At 37.1% G+C, this 8,462-nt stretch overlaps 1 long non-coding RNA gene across 1 annotated transcript; it reads right to left on the bottom strand.

Moving 5' to 3' along the window:
* Positions 1-5,291: 5,291 nt before the first annotated feature.
* LOC110733182 lies at positions 5,292-6,690 on the bottom strand. Its single transcript, XR_002513568.1, has 2 exons — positions 6,243-6,690; positions 5,292-5,492 (listed from the first exon to the last, which is right to left on the bottom strand). It is a non-coding gene; the product is annotated as an uncharacterized LOC110733182 (long non-coding RNA).
* Positions 6,691-8,462: the final 1,772 nt, after the last annotated feature.

Below are 8,462 nucleotides of genomic sequence, written 5' to 3'. Positions count from 1 at the left end.
TTGGAGTAGAGGGCCTCAAAATCTTGGTCATACATGCCCTCCAAGTGAATTTGCAACCCACTCATTTGGTTTCTTAGGGCCTCCAAGTCGGATCTAGCAAATTGAGGTTTTTGCACTTGCCCTTGTTGTTGTTGTTGTTGTTGTTTTTGTTGATGTTGTGGCTTTTCTTCCTCTTCTTCTTCTTCTTTCTCATCGGAGTCAAAGTAGGGGCGAAGGAAGCTCTTGGGAACATGCCACACATTAGGAATTTCCATGCGGTGGAGAGATATCGAAGATGGGTTGGGAAGGTAGCACCAATGCTTGTTATCCCGAAGCCACTCATAATGGCCCTCCTCATAATGCTTGGAGATGAATTGAATTTGCCCCAAATGTTTCATATCAAGGTATAGGGAGGCGGCATCTCCAACCGGCTTGCAATATGGCAAATGAAGATCGAGGTGTAGGTTGGTCAAGAGCCTAGTGACCATTCCCCCACAAGGAATCTCTTCGATGTCCCGGTCTTGCAAAGCTGCATAGTAAGTGGCAAAGATGTACCCCAAGTTCAACCGGCCACGATAATCTCCTCTAGTGGCCAACCATAAAATTTTGAGCTCCAATTTTCTCATCTTGCCCAACTCTTGCCTGGGGAAAACTGAGTACCCCAAAAGACGGTGAACAACCCAAAGACAAGGTTGGTACACGTTGCTAATCTCGGCCAATTTGGTGACAAACTCACCACCTCTGGAGATATCATCCCACCAAGAATCCTGATCATACTCCTAAAAAATATAAGGCTCTAGATCAAAGATGTCACCATGAGGATCAAAATCTAGAGCGACATTGAATTTCTCTAAGGAATAGTCGAAGAAGTTGTTGAAAATCTGGAAACAAACCCTATATTGACCTTCTATGGGAACTATCTCAACCGTAGCAAAGAACTCGAGAATGGGCTCAACATAGGTGCGATAGCTATGGGAGATGAATGTGCCCAACCAAAGGTTGATCAATAGCTCCCTTACATCCTCAGCAATCCCCAACGCGGACATGTCGGGTTGGAAGTAGTGCCTTGTGGGCTTGAGGGAGCGGTTTTCCTTTAATTGATGGTATCGGTTCTTTTGTTTTTTATCGTGGATTTTTCTTTTGGGTGGTGGAGTAGGTTTGCGTTTTTGGGAGGTGGATGTGATTGGGGTAGGTTCAACAATGGAGGTGTTTGTTTTGCGTTTATTGACAAGGTTTTTGAGGACTTTCAACATGATGAACTCCAAGTGTAAGATCACAAAAACCAATCACCAAATTTCCAACAACAATTCGCAAAATTCACCAACCAAGAACTTTAATTTCCACCAATCACAATTCCAATCCAAATTGCCAAACAACACAAAACAACCAAAAATTTCTTCCCACACAATCAAAATCACAAGAAGAACTAACCAATACCACAATATCACCTTACTACCCAAACTACCAAAATTCAAATTCCAAATTTCTCAACAAAATTGCTCACAAATGCTACAATATCAACAAACAACACAATGTGAGTTGAAATCAAACAATAAACAAAACAATTAATCATCAAAAAACCAATATCAATCATCAAAATCATAAAAAATGATACTACTACTATCCATGCTCATGAACTAATCAAAACTTGCAAATATATGACATAATTAAGCAATTAAAAGCTAGAGAAGATGACTATACCATTTATGAAGCAAGATTTAACCACTTTTAGCCACCAATTCCCACCAAATTGAAAAGCCCCAAATTATACCCAAGTATGTAGGAGAGAGATTGGAGGTTTAATTTGGTGAAAGTAGTATGAATTTGATGATTTGGATGAAAATGTAGAAGTTATTAGTGAATTTGAAATGAAAAATTGAGTGATTTGTGTTGAAATTTGATGAGAATGAGATAAGGGAGGCACGGGATTGCTGGCGCGCCCGCACTAGCCAGGTGCGCGGCCGCACCAACCATGTGCGCGCCCGCACCTGTGCCTAGCCTGATTCTTCTTCTTTTTTTTTGGTGCGTTTATCGGTGGGTTTATCGATCAAGATCAGCATTTGGGCTCTTGTACCCACTGAAAGTGGAAGATTCAAATCAAGACTTTAGTGGGTTCAAAATCCCAAAATAATGGTAGCACCGCATGAACCCACCAAGTACAAAATTCCTTCAACTTTAAAGCACAAAATTCCTTATCTTACCTCACTAAAATTCTTACCCTTCTACCTCAAATTCCGATGATATCGAATATAATCACATCAAAAACTGCAAACACCTTCTAATTCCTCATGCTCACTTGATGAAATCCAATCCCAAAAATGCAACATACAAATCAAAACAAGTAGAAAGCGAAAGAAAAGAAACTAAAAGAAGGAAAAATAAGAAAAATTCAAAAATCAAAAGGAAAAGTTAAAAATCTCTAGGTTGCCTCCCAGGAAGCGCTTGCTTATGGTCCTAAACTCGACCCTTCCTCCAAATCATGGAGGGTCACAGAACACCACCTTTTTCAAGGTAGTGGATAGAGAAAATTCCTCTTCAACTTCTAGCAACCTCTTGTTGTTGCTTGATGAAACTTCCTTCAAAGACTTTTCAATTGCAAATTTTTCTTTCCGTAACTTTTTTCTCTCTCTCTTCTTCTTAGAATCACGAGCTTTATTCTTTGGCTTGTAGTTCATTGTAGATGGTTCCTCACCATCCATACTCATGGAAACTTCCCCTTCATCTTGAGGATAAAGCTCAAACGAATGAGGAATTTCAACTTCCTCCTCGTACATAAGCTTAGGAATTATCATTTTCTCTTCACTAACCTTCTTGCCATCAAAACTTGAAGGAGCATCATCACAATTCTCAAGAACATCATTAGTTGAAGAATCAATCATGCACACATTATCAATAGAGCGAGCGGAATTAGCACACATAATTCCTTGCACAAGAGACAAAGACTCATGCATTGGTTTCAACTTAAAACTTTCCTCTTTCTTACCAACTCTCAAGGTAATACGACCTCCTTTCACATCTATTCAGTCTCCCGAAGTGGCTAAGAAAGGTCTTCCTAAAATGATAGGGATATGCATGGCCATTTTCCGCAATCTCAAGCACAATGTAATCAACGGAAATAGTGAACCCTCCTATCTTAAGAGGAACATCCTCAACTCTCTCCTTTGGAATCATAATAGTCCGATCGGCCAATTGAAGGGTTATGTTAGATGGGAGGAGCTCACCTAGATTAAGTTTCTTGAAAATGGAACAAGGCATGACGCTCACACTAGCTCCAAGATCACAAAAAGCAGTATCAAACTTTTTTCCCTTGATCTCACATGGAATAGAGAAATTACCCGGATCCTCCATCTTCTTAGGAAACTCATTATGAATGAAAGCACTACAAGAATTCCCAACTTCAACCGAATCAACCTCATTACACTTTCTCTTCCCGCTCAAAATCTCCTTACGAAACTTAGAAAACCTAGGAATTTGGGTACATTGGTGAAGGGGATAGAAAGGTGAACTTCCTTGAGCATAGCAAGAAACTTTCCAAATTGCTCATACATTTTGTGCCTCAAGAATTTTTGTGGGTATGGAAGGTCGGGTCTCCACACTTCCTAACGCTCTTTCTCACTACTCCTCTTTTTCTCTTGTACCTCCTCATAACTCACACTCTTAGACACAACCTTCTAAACCTCCTCTCTTGGGTCACTCCTCTCCTCATCCTCCTCAATGGACCTTGAAACTCCCTCATTAGGAACACTCCCACTCCTAGTGGTGATTGAATACACGGGTTTCTTAGGTTCCAAACCTTGCGAAGGCAAAGAGGATAGACTGGCACAATCCTTTAGAGTGTTGGCTAGTTGGGTTATTTGTGTCTCAAGCATTTTGTTATGAGTCATCATCTCATTAAATTTCTTGTCACTCACCGCCATATAGGTGTTTATGATCTTTGTATGGTTATCAATCATTTCTTCCAAATTTGTCTTAAATGATGATGGTTAGGAATAAGAATTTTCACCATTGGCTTGAGGCTTTGGAGAAAAACCGGGAGGGGGTCCCCTTTGGTTGTTATTTTGAAAACTTCCCCGATTTTTGTTGTTGTTCCAATGCCTAGGCCTTGACTATTTCCACCATTATGGTAATGGCTACCAAAGCCTTGAGATTATCTTTGGTTTCCATACCCATGGCTTGGGTTTTGATTACTATAACCTTGGTTATTATAGTTACCTCGGAAACCTTGGTTTCCTTGGTTCCTATAGCCTCCATTGTTGTAGCTAGTTATCGAAACCACCTTGGGGGTGAGAATTCCTATTGCCAAAATTCTTAGGTCCATCAAACCTTTGACCATCATTGACATTAGACACAAAGTTCACATGTTCACATTCGTTATTTTCAACATCATCACATCCATCAACAAATGTTTGAGAACACATGGAAGAATCATGATAATAAGATTCACAAGAATCACAAAATAGACAACCACTTGGCATGTTATAGGAAGTAGAAGGAGAAGAGTTAGAAAGTGTACCTCTCCCTTAGGGTTGGGAAGGAAGACTCAATGAATTCGTAGAAATACTCTCAATCTTTGCTTTAATCAATGTAATTTCCTTCCCTAGATTTGAAATTTGGGAGGACAAGTTATTAATCGCGTTGAGATTATCCATCTAATTAACCGTCGAGCCACTCTTGCTCGTAGACTCCCTCTCTCCTTCTTGCCAATCTCTATAGTATCTCCCCACATCCTCAATTATGTCAACTACCTCTTCTTCCGTCCTATTCATTGTAGGATCTCCGGCTCCTCCATCTAGGCATGACTTGCCTTGGGCACTCAAGCCTCCATAGAAAATTTGTATTACTTGATAGGTAAGAATTCCATGATGTGGGAATTCTCTTTGGTACTCCTTGTACCTCTCCCATGCTTCATATATATTCTCATTAGTCGTTTGTTTGAATCCTTGGATCAAGGCACTAGCCTCCGCCAATACTACAAAAAAGGGGTTAGAGAATGGCTGAAACGTGCTTTATAGAACTTTTTAGGACCGTTCTTTTACTAAGCGATGTATAAAGTATATAGAACGGGTGAAAGAGGTGTTTCATAAGCCCTGAACGGTCATCATACACAAACGTTCTCTTTTCTCACTCTAAAATAAGAAAATAAGGTAAGAAAAGGCAAAGTCTATCTTACTTGACCGTTGTTTTTTTAATACAAAAGTGAACGGTTTTGTGAGGAAACAGTTCTCAATTCTTATATTAAAAAACAAAAAAAAAAAAAAAAAATTGAAATTCTGTGAATCAATAAACTCAACCCCAAACTGCCAAACACATCGTAGATAGAACTGTAGAAAACTGAAATTTTTATCATAAATGTAAAATTCAAATTACAACATTTGATGAGCATCTTAGATCTTATACCCAAAAAAGTAACTTTTAATTATAGATTATTGTACAAATATTCTAAGCTAAGAGAACAAATACAACAATGCATTAGTCTTTAAACAACTCTACTTATTTTCTTCAATCTGATTGATCTGCGATACAAAAATAAAATAAAAAATGGTGTTAGGTGTAGTTTAGCCGAGGATAAAACTCGATAAATCGCTAACAAAAAAATTAAGAGTTATAAAAATCAATGCAAATATAAATAGCCAAAAATTAACATTGGCAAATTAATTCATTGACATTAATTTTGAGGTAATGGAGACGAAATGAACTTAAATTAGTAAGTGAAGGAAATCTTTTCCGTAACTTTTCCATTCCAATGTACAAAATATATATACATGGTATAAGGCTTATCATCAACTACTTAATAGGAAATATATCTAATTACAATTTAAACTATCCTATAAACAAGCTAACAGAATATTTACATTGACCATAATATATCTTAACAGTAAGTATTGTTTGAGTGGCCACAAAATACAAATTTTGAGGTAATGGAGACGAAATGAACTTATAAGAATTAAGATCTATATTTATTTTAGTTGTATATATAATGCTAGATTACCAGAATAAAAACTACAATGGAAAATAACAATAAAATTAAGAGTAAGATCAAAATTAGAAGTGACACAAGAATACAAAACAAATGACAACCAACAAAGAAATGTCAGATCTACAAAAACCAAAAGATTAAAAAACCAATTCATCCAAATTAGCCAATTGAAAAATGAGTGATAAAAATCAAAAGCAGTAGTAATAAAAATACGAAAAATATCACCAACAACCAAAGATTTACAGATCTAAAAAACGAACACATTAAAAAAAAGTTAGAATCACACCTTTATAGTTAGTTCTGACGATTGATTCTTGAGTAAATACATCTCGAAGATTTTAAGCTTTTGCTTTATGGATCTTGAAAATTTAGAATAAAAGTAATAGACTGAGACTGGTGAACATTAAAGCGGCGGTAATGAGGAAAAAGATGCGGTGATTCGGCCCAATACGAACTACTTGACGACTCTAATGAGCACTCAATCAGTCTATTATGGCTTGCGGAGGATGGTCACAAAGCGCTAGAAGGTGGTTTCAAGCGAAGGAATCTAGGATGGGTTCTCTAGCTTGCAGAAGTCTATCATGGCAGAATTGGAGGCAGTTATAGGCGTAGCAGTCTTCAGGCGGTATTCTCTAGCTTGAAGAAGATATTCACAACAAATAGCGGGATGACATTCCCAGGCTTGCGGAAGGTTATCAAAAATACAAATGCAGCAATAAATCGGTTACCCCAGAGACGTGTGCTCGACGGTGCAAGATATGCGTTTCTTAACTCTTTTATCTTTTTTAACTAACGCTAGTTTTGCAGGTATTGGCGTTACAAGAATGATTTAGGATCGCAGAACGTTCTGAATCATTTCCTTCCCTATCGATACTTTGACTTTTGTTTCCGAAACTTGCGTTTCTCTAAACTCAGTCATAGTGGTGGCTTCTGTATACAACCATTTGTGTCTCCCCAAAACCAAACCAGGTGATGAGTACCTTTCGCGTCGAATCATAATCGAATAGTTTTTTTTTTTCTTTCTCTTTGTTTTTGAAAACCTATTTTAAGAAAACAGCCAATCCGGTTTGGTTTGGTCCATGGAAAGGGTCCAATAATGGTATAGTTGGATGGGGCTTGAAAAGAGCTTTCTAATGATATATTAAAAGCCCAATTCCGATGAATAATGAGGAAGTTATGGCCAAATTACTAAAATAGGCCCGGTTTGACCTTCATATGCGGCCCAATGATCTAGAGGAGGGCCTAATATGGATTTATCATTCCTAATGCAATTAGGACTGGTTTTAGTCTTCTAGATTCTTCTAGAAGGTTATTTTCATTCCAAATTCAATTAGCTTTGATAAATTGACTTTGGTTGACTTTTTAGAGTTTTAATCATAATAAAAGAGTGTTTTTGAGGAAAATACGATTTTGCCCTTCTGTACGGCTAAATTTTTATCAGAATTAAGATAACGCGAGAAATTAATTGTTAGTACCTAACGATAGGGATTAGCGCCTGGTGCTAATGCTTGGCGCCTGGCGCTAGCCTTAGCGCCTGGCGCTAATGTCCAGCGTCTGGCGCTAACCTGTTTTATTCTCGTCGAAACTCTGATTTGTTTTTTCTATCCGTCCGGCTGATTTTCTCTATAAAAAGCCTCCTAAAATCTCCGTTTTCTATCATCAATTCTCTAGTTTTCAAGATTTCTTTCTTTCGATTTTATTATTTTCCTTGAAGTTACTAACGCATGTATTTTGTTATTGGAAAGATATACGAGGCATCCAAGTAAGTGCTTTAATTGATTTATTGATTTTATAGTTCTTAGAAATCATGTTAAGGTTGTTATTATGATTCCTAGTGTCATCTTAGGGCGTTTTGATCTTCCTAGTATCATGTTTAGGGTAACAACTATAATTTCTATTATCAAATATGACAATTGTGATTCCTGTGATGCTCCCTTTTCTTCCTAATATTCATGTTAGTATTATGATAGGGTTAAAGCTTTGATCTTTAATGTTTAGTGACATGCTAAGGTTTGTTATTAATCTTGTTAGTATCATGCCTAGGATCTTGCTATTATTATACCTTAACATGATTGTGCTGATGATTATGATTATTATTTTGATTATTATTATGTTGCTTGATATATTTTATTGTTATTGTTTGATCACGCCTTTATGCATATTTAAAGGGAATTTGTACTTGTAATCACGCTTAATAAGATAATTAATAATCTTGTTTAGAGTTAATATGATTATAATTCAAGTGATCGCCAATAATAGTTTATTTGTGCATTAATATTTAACTAATATAGATTAAACAGGTTTAGGGTAAACCTATTGATTGCATGTTAGTCAGAAAACGCGCATGAATACGATCTGAATAAAGTAGAGGCCTATTATTAGGGCAGGTTCAATCTCTTTTAGGTTGGATTTGTACCTTCATCCCCGAACTACCAGTCATGGTTCCAGACCTATAGGAGTTGACGATCTTTTGGATCGTTAAGGGGTGTAACCTTAACCCTATGAA

This window comes from Chenopodium quinoa, unplaced genomic scaffold (assembly GCF_001683475.1).
Source record: "Chenopodium quinoa cultivar QQ74 unplaced genomic scaffold, ASM168347v1, whole genome shotgun sequence".
Taxonomy (NCBI): Eukaryota; Viridiplantae; Streptophyta; class Magnoliopsida; order Caryophyllales; family Amaranthaceae; genus Chenopodium; species Chenopodium quinoa.
Note: the sequence above shows the minus strand (reverse complement) of the source record. Positions and strands in the feature narration are given on the sequence as shown.